This window comes from Musca autumnalis, unplaced genomic scaffold, assembly GCF_047663935.1.
Source record: "Musca autumnalis isolate F117 unplaced genomic scaffold, ASM4766393v1 scaffold_1, whole genome shotgun sequence".
Lineage (NCBI taxonomy): Eukaryota > Metazoa > Arthropoda > Insecta > Diptera > Muscidae > Musca > Musca autumnalis.
In genome coordinates this window covers 6,794,284-6,808,261 of record NW_027411644.1, presented here as the reverse complement: position 1 = coordinate 6,808,261, position 13,978 = coordinate 6,794,284, and the positions used below count along the sequence as shown (strand labels likewise).

Genomic DNA, 13,978 nt, shown 5'->3' with positions numbered 1-13,978 from the left:
AGCTATATCAAAACGTGGATCGATATAGCCCATTTGCGATACCAAACATCCTAGGAGTAATAGAAACTTCAAAAAAGCTCTACAAAGCTCTATCTTAAAAGTTGCGGGCTGTATCTTGATTTCAACAGACGGACGGACATACGGACATGGTTATATCGACTTAGAATTTTACCCTGATCAAGAATATATACTTTAAAGGGTCTCCGATGAATATTTCGATGTGTTACAAACGAAATGACAAATTTAATTATACCCTCCATATTATGGTGGAAGGTATAAAAAATCGAAAGACTCAAGGCACAAACACTTTGACGTCATGATAATTTATTAATGAGGTTTCTGTTTGTTAAATAAATGTTGTTATTAAAGATTTATAAAATCGAATAAATAACCGATTGGAGTTTTACTAATACAATATTGATTACAATTAATCATTAATCTCCATATGCAAGCAACAGGCTCAAGGTAAATGTACACAAATAACAAATTTGTTTTCGAATGCCTTAAATGACTTTATTTTTTTTAAATTTTCCTGCTTACAAATAACCATAATATGGCATTGCATATACATACATACCCAGCAAAAAATGTCATTACCAAATAATGACTTTATTCAGTAAATTTTTGCAGTTGTAACTACTTACTAATTGACCGTAAAAGTCATTATTTTTACATGGGGATGTCATAGGGAGGAAGTACTTCCTTAAATGTGTTTTTTAAGTACATATTTAACCACTTACCAGTAGTCAAAAAAAAGCTAAAAAGCATATGTTCTATTTTTAGAACAATTGTGGTGAAATTATATTCAAATTCAACACTCCTATTATTTGTCGTTTTTATTTCTTCTTTTTCTTTTATTCCGGTCCCTCCCGGTGTCGAACCCATGAACTTCTGATTTCTAGCCAAACACACTACACACTAGACCACTCGTACAAATAGTAAGGGTTGTTTAAAAACATCCATGTACATTAAGATTTCTTCGTAATTTTGTCAACAAAAAACTCCCATGCTGACGGTGAGCTTTGAACACACAAACCTAGGATTTGTAGTCAGACACACTAGCCCTGTGCCACCGAACTTATTCCTTTGTATGTAAGTAGTAAGTAAGGATGTAACTAGTTATATGTTAACTGTTATATATGTACTGTCTGATAATGCGGAGGGTAATGAGTACTCATTACCTGGTAATGCAGAAAGTAATGACATGTGCCTACCAAATTTTTGCTGGGTATGTAAACATAAAGTATTTATATGATAATTTTTTATATTTTCTTGTGTTTGGTTTCATAGCTTTTACATTTTTTTGGTAATATATGTATGTATGTCTTTGATTTCTTGTTTTTATTGAATTTTTCATTTACACTGCATCTGAAAAAGCGTTTCCTTGTTAAGCTAGTTTTTGTCTGTTTTGCAGACACCACCAGTTGTGTTTTTTATTTTATTTTTATATGCCGAGGTTGTAAAACGTGTTGATGATGTTATGAATTATGGATAAAATGGAAATGAAAATGGAAATAGACCATGTACAATGACAGAGGCGAGGGAAATCACATGATCCTAATATCAGTCTTGCACCATGTCCAACACATTTCCCTGTTGAGCTGTAGCAGGAATTCAAAGTTGATTTTATGTTTAAAATATCCTATTTGTATAATGACACGATATTATTTGCCAAATTTAACACTTTTATTGTGGGCAACAGGTTTTTTTTGCAATAAGTAAACAAATTTTTGCGTTTCCGTATTAAACATTAACAATTAACGTGTTATAAAACAATTGTGTAAAAAAGTGTTGAGCTTTTGCAATTGTTATTCATTAAATTTGGTTTTGTTTTTATACTTCCCCAACGTGGTATTCTTTTAACGGAACAAAAAGTTGTATTTGAAGAAGCATGACCGAAGAATGAACACCAGTATTTTGACGTTTTTCAAAAATGATATGAAGTTTCTTTTTCTTTTCTAGGATGTTTGAGGGAACATTTATATTTATTTTTCTTAAAAACAGAACCTACTTACAATGATTGCTATTCTGAATTTTGATCCAATGTCAATTCGTTGAATTAATATCCCGTACTTCACAAACACAGATGCTTGTCAATTCTCTGGATTCTACGGTATATACATAGATACATTCATATATAGTATATGTAAAAAATACCTACGAGTATAGACATTCTTAGACAAGAAGTGATTAAAATTGTAAATTTCGAAATAGAAATGGGTGTGTCCACAATCATTCATAATGAGATACATTTACGTACATATGTATATGAATATCAAAATCTTTTGATTTTCGAAGCATTAATAAAAGAAGAAAAAACATAAACCAATATCTAATGGTGCAAACAGTTCAACAAGTTTTGGGAGACACCACCAGCCAAAAAAGTGAATGCATTCGTTTGCTTTTGATTTGTGAATGGCATAACTTTTGTTTTAAACTAAACTGATTATGGTGCACTATTTCTATTTAAAGTTTAAATTGTTGCTGTTTTAGTTTTCTTATTTAGGAAGCAAAACAAAAAAAAACGAAAAACATCGAGATGGTAACAGTCCCTGGTGGAATTGTTTTTATTTTTTTAGTTTGGTCTGCTTAATCTCTGCCTCCATAGTAACAACAACAACTCAGACACTGGCTGTCTGAACTGTTGTAAGAAAAATGAGTGCGGCTTTTTTGTTCCACTTGCTGTTTAGCTGTTAATGTTTCTTTTTGTTGCTTTTTTGCTTTCCTAATTCAGCTTTATTTCAAATTGTAATGTAGGCATTTGCTTAGGTTACTACGACTCTAATGCAACAATCGTCGGCCTTTTGTTGTTTTAACAATAAAATAAAATCACAAACAATGAAACCCCATACTAGCGCCAAATATGTAGTGAAACAATCAAACTAATACTCTCCTCATCGTTCTCATAACCGGTCGTCTTTGTAGGGTGCCAATATTTCAGCAGGTTTTTGTAGGTAGGTGTTTAATTTTTGAAATCTTAGTTTTTGTCTGACTCTTCAGCGATAAAATCTATGTTTAATAAATTTTCAAAGATTTACACATATTTCATGCAAGGACGTATTGTTTTGTTTTCGTTAAGAAATAAATCACAAAGAAAACTGTTCGTCTAACACATACATATGTAAATTGAAGGAACCAATGACAGATACTTTTTTATAACAAATTAATTCTGTCAGATGTTTGCTACATAAGCATTCAAGGACTATAAAAACTTTATAACCAATACCGCAATGTTAGGAGCGATCGGCATATAACTGTTAAAAAAAAAAAAAAAAAAAAAAACAAGTAAAAAAGTATGGTAGGCTTTGCCGACTGTTGACGTTCCGAATAAATACGAATATTTTTTAATTTCGCTTAAAGCGCAAAAGTTTTGAATTTTTGAGAAGGAGGGACCTAAAGGAATGGACCAATATAGGCGATTTTGGAAGTGGGTCTAATTTTGGGAATCAATCAATAGTTACCGTGCCAACCAATCATTTTAGTTGGTCACCGTATGATTTTATGTGAAAAAGTAAGGAACTTGCCACGAAAAACTAAATTATATCGTTGCAATTAGAATCACAAGAACTACCTTGTATGCATATTTCAAAACAGCCCTTAAACTGCACTTCAGTGCAAAATTTTGAACGTTTGTGTGTGAGAGGTTGTCCGATATAGTCCACCTTAGACTTGATTTAACTTTAAGGGAAATATTACGATGTGTCATGTCATAACGAATGCCGCCAACCATTTTTGTTGGGTTTTTAAGCTTTTAGACCATTATGTCAGGAAGCTTGGATTCACCCACAAACCGCGCTTAAACTACACATAAGCGACAATTTTTAACTTTCTTGAAGTCGGCATTCGATGATGTCCGATATACAGCTTATTGGAGCATGATGTACTTACTTACTTAGCTGGCCCATTACAGATCATTTGTTCCATAGGCCGAACTAAGAAAAGATCTCCATTCTTCTCTATTTGTTGCTTCGCACTCTGGAATACCGCGTCTTTTCATGTCATCATCCACTTGTTTGCGCCATCTATTCCTTGGCCTGCCAATTCTGCGTGCACCGCCAAGCGGTCCGTATTTATACGCCTTTTTATCGGGTTCATCATCGCTCATTCTTATGATATGGCCTGGCCAACGCAATCGCTGCATCTCGATACGTTTAACAATATTGATGTCGTTGTATAACAGATACAGCTCGTGGTTCATGCGACGTCGATATTCACCGTCAACGCAGATTGGTCCGTAGATCTTTCGAAGAATTTTTCTCTCAAACACACCAAGCACTGCCATGTCTGCTTGCGCAAGTACCCAGGCTTCGGAGCCATACATCAGCACGGGTAGTATCAGTGTTTATAGAGCGTTATTTTTGTTTGACAAGATGTGGCTTTGTTTTTAAACTGCTTACTTAAACCAAAGTAGCATCTGTTGGCCAATACAATTCTTCTTTTTATTTCACAACTGATGTCGTTTGTTGTGTTTACGGAGGTGCCGAGGTAAACGAAGTCTTTTACTACCACAATATTATAGGAACCAACTTCCACAGTCGGCCCGAGCTCAATGGACGCATTGCGCGCCGACACCGTCAACTTGTTCTTCTCACCGTTTACCGCCAGACCCACTTTAGCAGATTCTCCATCGACCTTTATAAAGGTAACAGTTACTTCTTTTACTGATCGGCCCATGATGTCTATATCATCAGCATAAGCAAGTAACATGTGACTATTGGTGTAGATTGTGCCACTTCTTTTGACGTTTGCCTCTCGTATAACCTTTTCCAGCAGGATGTTGAAGGTTTCTCCTTGTCTGAAACCTCTTTTGGTACCAAGCTCTTCGGAGATGTTCTATCATATTTTAACTGAGGACCTCGTGTCAGTTAAAGTCATTTTACAAAGCCGGATGAGCTTTGCGGGGATACCAAATTCAGACATGGCTTGGAATACCTTTGAACGCAGCGGGCTGTCGAAGGCTGCTTTATAATCGACAAAAAGGTGGTAGGTGTCTTGGGTCTTCTCCAGGATTTGCCGCAGGGTAAATATCTGGTCGATGGTGGACTTGCCTGGTCTAAAGCCGCATTGGTATGGTCCAATTATCTCGTTGTCAATAGGCTTTAGTCGTTCGCACAATATCCCTGACACGATCTTGTGGGCAATAGGGAGTAGACTTATGCCCCTATAGTTAGAGCATACAGTCTGATCTCCCTTCTTGTGGACGGGGCACAGGATACTCAGGTTCCAATCGTCGGGTACTCGTTCTTCCTGCCAGATGGTGCTAACTAGCTGATGAATACACCTTATCAGCGTGTCGCCTCAGGGTTTGAACAGTTCGGCTGGTAAGCCATCGGCCCCTGCTGCCTTATTATTCTTCAGCCGATTTATTGCTGTCCTTACCTCATCTTGGCTGGGCGGTATAAATTCAATACCATCTTCTGGGATTGGGACTGTGGTATCTTCGTCGTCTTCGCTGCTATTGGATACCAGCATATTGGAGAAATGTTCCTTCCATATCCTGAGTACACTATCTGTATCAGTTACCAAATTACCTTGCTGGTCTCTACAGGAGGATGTGCCTGTACCAAAGTTATCAGTTTGATGCTTGACTCTTTGGTAGAATCTTTGGACTTCATTCTGGTTCCTGTACATCTCGATTTTTTCACACTCCCGCTTTTCCATCTCTCTCTTTTTCCTGCGGAAAAGACGTTTCTCCTCTCTTCTTTTCTCCCTGTATCTCTCAAGTGCGCTACGCGTTGCTACGGATTGTAAAGTAGCCCTATATGCCGAATTTTTCTCTTCGGTGGCAGCACGACACTCCTGATCATACCATGGATTCCTTGGTGGAGGTCTTTGGTATCCAACTATGGATTTTGCGGCTGTTTTTCTTTTGTTGTTTGTTTTTCAATTCGATTTCTTGTTTTCTGATCTGGACACAGCCAGGTGCCCTTATGAATATCGAGATGATTAAATCTGGTACTGCTAACTACCATGTTTTTTGCAGCTGCAAAGTCTATCAGCCTCATACCATTGTCAGATGTTTCACTGTGGAGTCTGAATTTCCCGACTGTTGGGCCAAATATATTCTCCTTTCCAATTTTGGCATTAAAATCGCCTAGAATGATTTTAATGTCATGGGCAAGGTAACGGTCATATGTTTCTTCTAAGCGCTCGTAAAATATATCTTTGGTCTGTTCGTCCTTTCCTTCAGTGGGAGCATGAGCGCAAATAAAGCTGATGTTGAAGAATTTAGCTTTTATTCGAATTGCAGCAAGTCTTTCATTCACTTTGTTGAAGCTGGATACCAGATGTTTTAGTTTCCGACTAACTACAAATCCGCTACCAAACTCATGCTTTACGTCATGGCAGCTATAATACAGTGCGTCACCTTTAGGTTGTTGTGACGCCTTTCCCAATCCATCGTATTTCCTGTATGGCAGTAATATCGACCTTGTACTTTTCAAGTTCGTCTGCCAATGCGAAGACTGCACTGCAGATTCGCAGATCATGGTCCTTAGACGTTTGCGGGGTTCGTCAACTTTAGAGGAGTTTGTTTTTCTTTTCTTTTGTTTTTTCATAGTAGGCTGTTTTTTCTAGGGCAGGGTTACTAACCCGACGCCCAAACCCAAGTTTTTAACGTTCTTATGGGTGAACGCGCGGCACATGTTAGCTCACTACCTTTAACGGGTGTTAAAGGCAGTTCCCCAGGTGACACAACGGGGAGGTCAGTGTCCACTTGGGATGAAAGATGGACCAAAATAAATCCTGGGCTTTGCCATGTTAAAACCGGTCAGGACCGTTGCTTGGTATCTTCCATCCCCTACGTCACCCTACCCATGATGTACGTTTGGAAGAAATTTTACTATGTGCAAAGTTTCGGCCAAATCGGATACTTAATTCGTAAGTTATCGTGCCCATCAGTCATTTTAGTTGATGCCGGCAGATTTTTATAGAGTTTTTGGGCCAATATCTTAGGAAGTATGGACTTGGCCCCAATACAATATACCGTTGTAATAGGTCAGCGAGTAGAACGATCCAAAAGCTGGACTTAACCTTCACTTTTGCGAAATGTTTTAAAATGTTGTGTGGGCACCAGAAAGAGTGGACCGATATAGTCCATATTCTAACCTGATCTATGTCTGGTAAAATATTACGTTGGCAAAGTATGGACCAAATCGGTTACTCCCTTCGAGCGTACTTTTGTGGGAGAAGTTTGGACCAGGGTTTCGGAGCCGGAGTCTACGAGTGGGAGTCGAGCAATTTTGCTGGAGCCGGAGTCTGAGTCGAAAAAATAATTCGACTCCGACTCCGGGCAAAATTCTTTGTACATTTATAAATACAATCTTTATTTTGTTCTTATATGATAGAGATATGAGCAATGATTTCGATGGCCCGTTTATTCATATTATAACAAAACTATGAGAGAACTTGTAACCAAAAAATGGTAAAAAATATGTTTATTTTTATACCCTCCACCATATGGAGGGTATAATTAAAATTGTCATTCCGTTTGTAACACATCGAAATATTCGTCGGAGACTCTATAAAGTATATATATTATTGATCAACATAAAATTCTATGTCGATTTAACCATGTCCGTCCGTCCGTCTGTCTGTTGAAATCAAGATACAGCTCCCAATTTTAAAGATATTTGGTACAGAAGTTTTTATTACTTGCAGGATGGTTGGTATTGAAAATGGGATATATCGGTCCACGTTTTGATATAGTCCCCATAGAACGGTACCTTCCGATTTTCTGTATTTTTAAGCTTTTAGCTTCATTATCCCACAAAAATGGCTGAAATTTGGTACGTAGTATTCTTTAGGGGTATAAAACTTTCCCCCAAAATTTTGTCGGTATCGGTCCACGCCTTCATATAGTCCCCATAAAACAGTACCTCCCGATTTTCGGTATTTTGAAGGTTTTAGCTTTATTATCACACCGAAATGGCTGAAATTTGGTACTTAGTCTACGTTGGTGGTATAAAACTTTCCCCCAGAACTTTGTCGGTGTCAGTCAATGCCTTCATATAGCCCCCATAGATCGGTACCTCCCGATTTTCGGTATTTTGAAAGTTGTGGCCTCAATATTCCACCGAAATGGCTGAAATTTGGTACTTAGACTTCATTGGGGGTACTCAAACCTCCCCTTTAAATTTGTCGGTATAGGTCCACGCCTTCATATAGTCCCCAGGGAAAGGTACCTCCCGATTTTCCGTATTTTGAAGGTTGTGGCTTCAATATTCAACCAAAATGGCTTAAATTTCAATGTGATATAAAACTGTTCGCCAGAAATCTGTACAGGTCCACGCTTTCATATTGCCCCATTTCCGACTAAAATTCGTCGGTATAGGTCCACGTTTCGATATAGCCCCTTTAGAACGGTACCTCCCGATTTTCGTAATACTGAAGATTGTGACGTCAATATTCCACCGAAATGGCTGAAATTCGTTATTTAGTCTTCCAAGAGTTATAAAATATTCCATAGGAGTATTATCAGTATAGGTCCACGTCTTCCTATATCCCCATAGAAGCGTACTTCCTGATTTTCGGTATTTTTTAAGTTTTAGCCACATTCTCTTACCGAAATATAGGAAATTTGGTATTTAGTCTTCTTTGAGTCTAAAAACTTTCCGTCAGAAATTTGTCGGAATGGATCGACGTTTTGAAATAGCCCCCATAGAACGGTGCCTCACATTGTTTTACCGAAATTTAGTATTAAGTCTTCTTCATACACGAAAGGAAACTAATTATTCCACTTTACTTAAATACAACTTGTGGTGGAGGGTATAACAAGTTCGGCCCGGCCGAACTTAACGCCGTTCTCACTTGTTTTCATTTTGAGTAGTATTGATAAATAACAGACTCCGGAGCCAGAGTTGGAGACAACCCAAAAATGTCTCGGCTCCGAAACCCTGGTTTGAACACAATATTACTAGGGTCAATTTTTGGAACAATGCGGTTGATTTTTCGTGGGGTTTCGTGCTGAAATCAGTTGATCCCTTGGATAGTTTTCGGGCGCAGCTGGCATCTAGACAGACCGACAAATAGTCTGAAAAAGATTTCGTCTAAACATACTTGTGGTCTAAAACCATATTCCATATGATCCAAATTTAAAGGCTGAGTGTATAAAGAAATAAGTACAGGGGCGAAAAATTCTGCTGGGGTGATCTTTAAGACCCTCTGGCATTACTAAAAACTGAATTGAGAAAAAAGTGACACCACATTTTTAATCATTTCAGGTTTTTCGTGGCAATGTGCAATTTTTTTTTTTTTGTTTTTTGAAAATTGCAAAAAAATGACAACTCTAAAGATGAGGCGGAGGTAAAACGTTAAAGGTCAAACAAACGTCCAACGCAAAGAACAATTGCAATCACGTGGGTCAACATTAACCAGCATCTGTTCCTTTTTTTCAAGAAAGCCTTTTGCCAATACTTTTCACTTTTCTACTGGCATTTCACATTGTCTTACATTTAGGTTAATTACCCTGAGAGATTGCTCCTCCAACATCAGCCAGTGCAAACAAATTGAGTTGCAATGAAAAAATTATTTGCCATAAACCGCATGACTGGAACTTAAATATTAATATCGACGTCAGTTTCATTCAATGGAATGCAAAACAAAAATACGTTGCATAAAAAACACAAATATTACCACTGACCAAATAACAAAGAAAAAAATGCCAAGCAGTCAGTGCATGCATATTTGCAGTGATGTGATATTACTAAGCGTTTTCTTATTTTTTGGGCTTTTTGCAAAAAAATGAAAAAAACAAGCCAACACAAAATTACTTTCACTTTTGCAATGGGAGAGACGTTGTAATTTTCTTTGTAAAATGGTCAATACACAAACACACTCGCACTGCCATGCAATATCCCACACATTACACATGAATTGTCGTTGTCATGTGAGTAAGGCAGCACAGACTGTATAGCTGGTGTGCTGGTGTTATACCATGCCACACGTGCAATCTTAGACTGACGTACATTAACCGGCCTTTTTAAGATTAGACAACAAAACCCAACAACAAGAGCAACAAAATGACCATTTATGTATCTATCTATTGGTTGTTGAAGTAGTTTTTGTTGCTGTGTTTTCTTTTTTTTTTTTGTAATAGCCTTTGTGTTCAACTTAATTACACGATTGCATGCTCAAATTTTCAAAAGTTAATGTTATCATTAAACCAAGAGCTAATTAGAGGCAGTCGAAGATACCATATACCGAAATGTGTAACAACAATTACAACAGCTAATGAAAGATGGCCTGAAAATTGTTGCATGTCTACTCGTTGGTGTTGGAGATGATGTGTGCAGATGACCTTAGGTTGTTATCTTTCGACACAGTGTACCCAGAAAAAGGGGTTCACTAGGTTATAGGTTTTCAAAGTTACATGTTTGAAATTATAATCATTTGACTGCATTCATAACATAAATTAGCCATGGCAATTAAAGCTGTGTTTAAATATTTTGTCATATGATTTAGGAAAGCGGTTTATGTCATTTGTCATTGATTGTTCATAATGAGTGATTGTGGGTCTTATAAGCGATTGTTGAATGCACTTAAAAATGGTTCTGAAGTTGTTTATTGTTAACTACTGGCATATTGGCTAGAATGGTATTTCAAATTACCAAATAGGGGAAACAGGTTGAATTTAGAACGAAACACCAACAATATTTCGTTTAATACCAAACATTTGCGGAAAGTTTTCAAAAATACCTTAACTAAAGTTTCTTTTAGTATCATGGTAATGGTTCTACATTGTTTGACATACATACACACATACGATTGGATGGTGTGGCTGAAACTTAAAAATACCAAAAATGGGCCCAAGCGCCCCATTGGGGGTATATCAAAATGTGGATCTGTACAGATAATTCTCAGCCCTCAACAGAGACTAAATACCAAATTTCAGCTAGTTCGGTTGGATAATGTGGTTAAAACCTTCAAAATTCCCGAAATCGGCAAGTCCCGTTCTATGGGGGCTATATAAAAACGTTGTCCTGTAACAACCATCCTCTGCGGAAATGTATTATACCTTCAATTAAGACCAAATTCCAAATTCGGTGATTTAATGGGGGCTATATCAAAACGTGGACCGATGCTAGTTTTTCAATGCTAAACATCTTAGGAGTAATAGAAAAGTTAGGGGGTTTTCAGAATTTTGGGCGTATGAACTTGCCGACAAAAATATGGATTTTGATTAAAGCTCAACATTTTTGCGGCTACTCCGTATCACGCGTTACAGTTTAGCGAATACTTTCGAACTGTTGGGAGGGAGGTACAGGAAGAAGTGGACCTATAAGCACCACCTTCGGATTGTATCTAACATTCGTAGAAATATTACGATATGTAAAGTATGGTCGTGCGCACCAGCCACTGCACTTACTGGCCGTATGGGTTTTTTCAGCTTTTGTGTAATTTTCTCAAGAAGTATGGACTTGCAACCCAAAAAAACTTATACCATCGTAATAGGGCTTTGAGTACAACCTGTTGCAAGAAAAATCAAAACTATTCGAGAGGAGGTCCTAACCTGCACTTTTCCGAAATTTGGTGTGGGAGGTACCCGAAAGAGGTGGCATACATATATAGTCCATATTATAACCTGACCTATGACTCGTAGAAATATCACGATGTGCACAGTATGGACCCAATTGGTTACTGCCTTCCAGAGTTATCGTGCGCACCATTTTAGGGAAAATTTTTGAACTGTTGTGGGGGATGTACCCGAAGGAGTGGGCCGATATGGCCCATCTTAGAACTTGATGTAAATATTAATAATTGTTCCACAAACATCCCATACGGGATAAGGGAGACTTCTCTCATACCAATGAGTGCACGCCGATTCATATTAGCTCAATGATATGGGACCTACAGTTTATCGCCGAGTCCGAACGGCGTGTCTAAGACACCACTTTTGTAGAGAAGTTTTACATGGCTGAAATACTCAGGAAATGTCGCCAACATTACTGAGGGGTATTTTTCCAGCGTTGAAAAGTGTTTTGATGTTGCCTGGCCGAGGAATTGAACCCAAGACCTTATGTATGCAAGGCGGGTGTGCATACCATTGCACCACGGTGGTGGTGTAAATATTACGAATGCCAAATTTTGGTTTGTCCGTTGGAGAGTTATTGTGCGCTGCATACACTAAACATGGTGCCTTAGTGGGGTTTTACAGCTTTCGGGCCATTTTCTCAGGAAGTATGCACTTGCCCCTGAAAAACTTGCGCCGTCGTAATGAGGGTAGCGAACACCATTTCTTCGCTAGAGGTACCCGAAAGAGTGGACCGATTTAGTCCCTATTCTAACTTGATCGATGTGCAAAGTATGGACCAAATCGGTTAGTCCCTCCGAGGCTTATTGTGCTGATAAATTTTACAAAAAAATTAACATTTGTCTGGGGGTACCTGAAATCTTGGACGAAATCGGTTAATCCATTCGAGACTTATCGTGCGCTCCATACAGACGGACGGACATTGCTAAATCGACTCCCAATTGTCTGAAACGGATTTCGTTCAAACATACTTGGGGTCTAAAATCATTATTTCGATAAGGCAGATTTTGCCCTATGAAAGTTTATATACCCTCGTTAGCTGAGGGTATAAAAAATAGTCCATCTAGGGACTAGATCTAATTTTGGAGTCATTCCTTTCGAGAGTTGTCGTGTCAATGATGATAATCCATCTTCGAATTTGTTTTAAGTTTTAGAGATAAATTCCGATGTGGAAAAGTTGGACCAATGTTAGTCACCCCTTTCGAGACTTATCGTGTCCAACAGTAATTTTAGTACGTCACCGTAAGATTTTTATAGCTTTTTGGATAATTATGTCAATAAATGTGGACTTGCCCTTCGGTAAATATTTTAAAAAGATCCACTAAAAACCCTTAAAGCGATAATTTCGAACTTTTGTGAGCAAGGTACCCAAAGGTGTTGTCCGATATGAAACTTCTTAAAACTTGATAGGTGTACTTTGGGAAGAAATTTGACGATGTGTAAAGTTTCAGGCAAATCGGTTACGTAATTCCTATGTAGTCGTTTCATCAGTCATTTTAGTTGGAGCCGGATTTTTTAAAGCTTCTGGGTATCTCAGAATGTATGGACTTGCTCCGCAAAAATTGTACCATCGTCATAGGGGCCGGGAGAAAAATTTGCTGAAAATAATCAAGACGATCTGAGACGTGTCCTTAAACTGCACTTTTGCGGCAGCTTTTGAAATTTTTTGTGCCGATTATCCCAAGGAGTGGACCGATATAGTCCGTATACGAAATTGATCTACGTCTAGAATAAATATTACGAAGAATTTGAACCAATTGATTATTGATTACATAAAAGAAGAAACATCCTCTTTTGATTTGAAAGTTTTTCTTGTTGAGATTTTGATGTTGCTTGCGGGCCTAATAACTTCTTCTAACTACTATCCCTGAAATCTGATGAATACTTAAAATATCAAGACCTGTATTTTAAGGTAATAAATTCGTTAGAATTTCAACAATAATATTGAAAGTGATAAGAAAAGATATTTACATATCTCTCATTTACTCCAAGAATGGCAAAAAAATGCGTTAGCAATTCCCATTTTTACTACGACTTCTTCTTAATCTTGTGTCAAATTTTCATGCTAATATCTCGAAAAGAATTGCAGCTTATTTACAACGAGTTTGGCATAATTCAATAAACCACTTTCAATCGCTAACTTAAAACGCGTTTTTCTCGAAAATGGATTTTTTAAGATGTGTCACTCTTTTAGTAAATGAGCGATATGTTCGAGTAGTGTAATCTACATAAACAAGTGTATAAGTTATCTACCTTAAATGTTACTCCATTTCGCTTGTACCTTGTACTTAGCGTTCTTCTTTTACTTTCTGTTGAATTTCTCTCATTAGCAAGACATTGAAGATTGTAATGGTAACTTAATGAAAATTACCATGACAATTTGTAGTACTAAAAATGCCATAATTTTATGGATGGATGATAGAATTTCTGTTTTTGTCGCATAGCCTA

The 13,978-nt window shown here is 37.5% G+C and overlaps 1 protein-coding gene across 7 annotated transcripts in view; it reads left to right on the top strand.

Annotated features, from left to right (window-relative positions):
- sas (stranded at second transmembrane protein) overlaps nucleotides 1–13,978 on the top strand; it is a 123,441-nt gene that overhangs the window by 102,018 nt on the left and 7,445 nt on the right. The gene's annotated exons all lie outside the window — the stretch shown is intronic.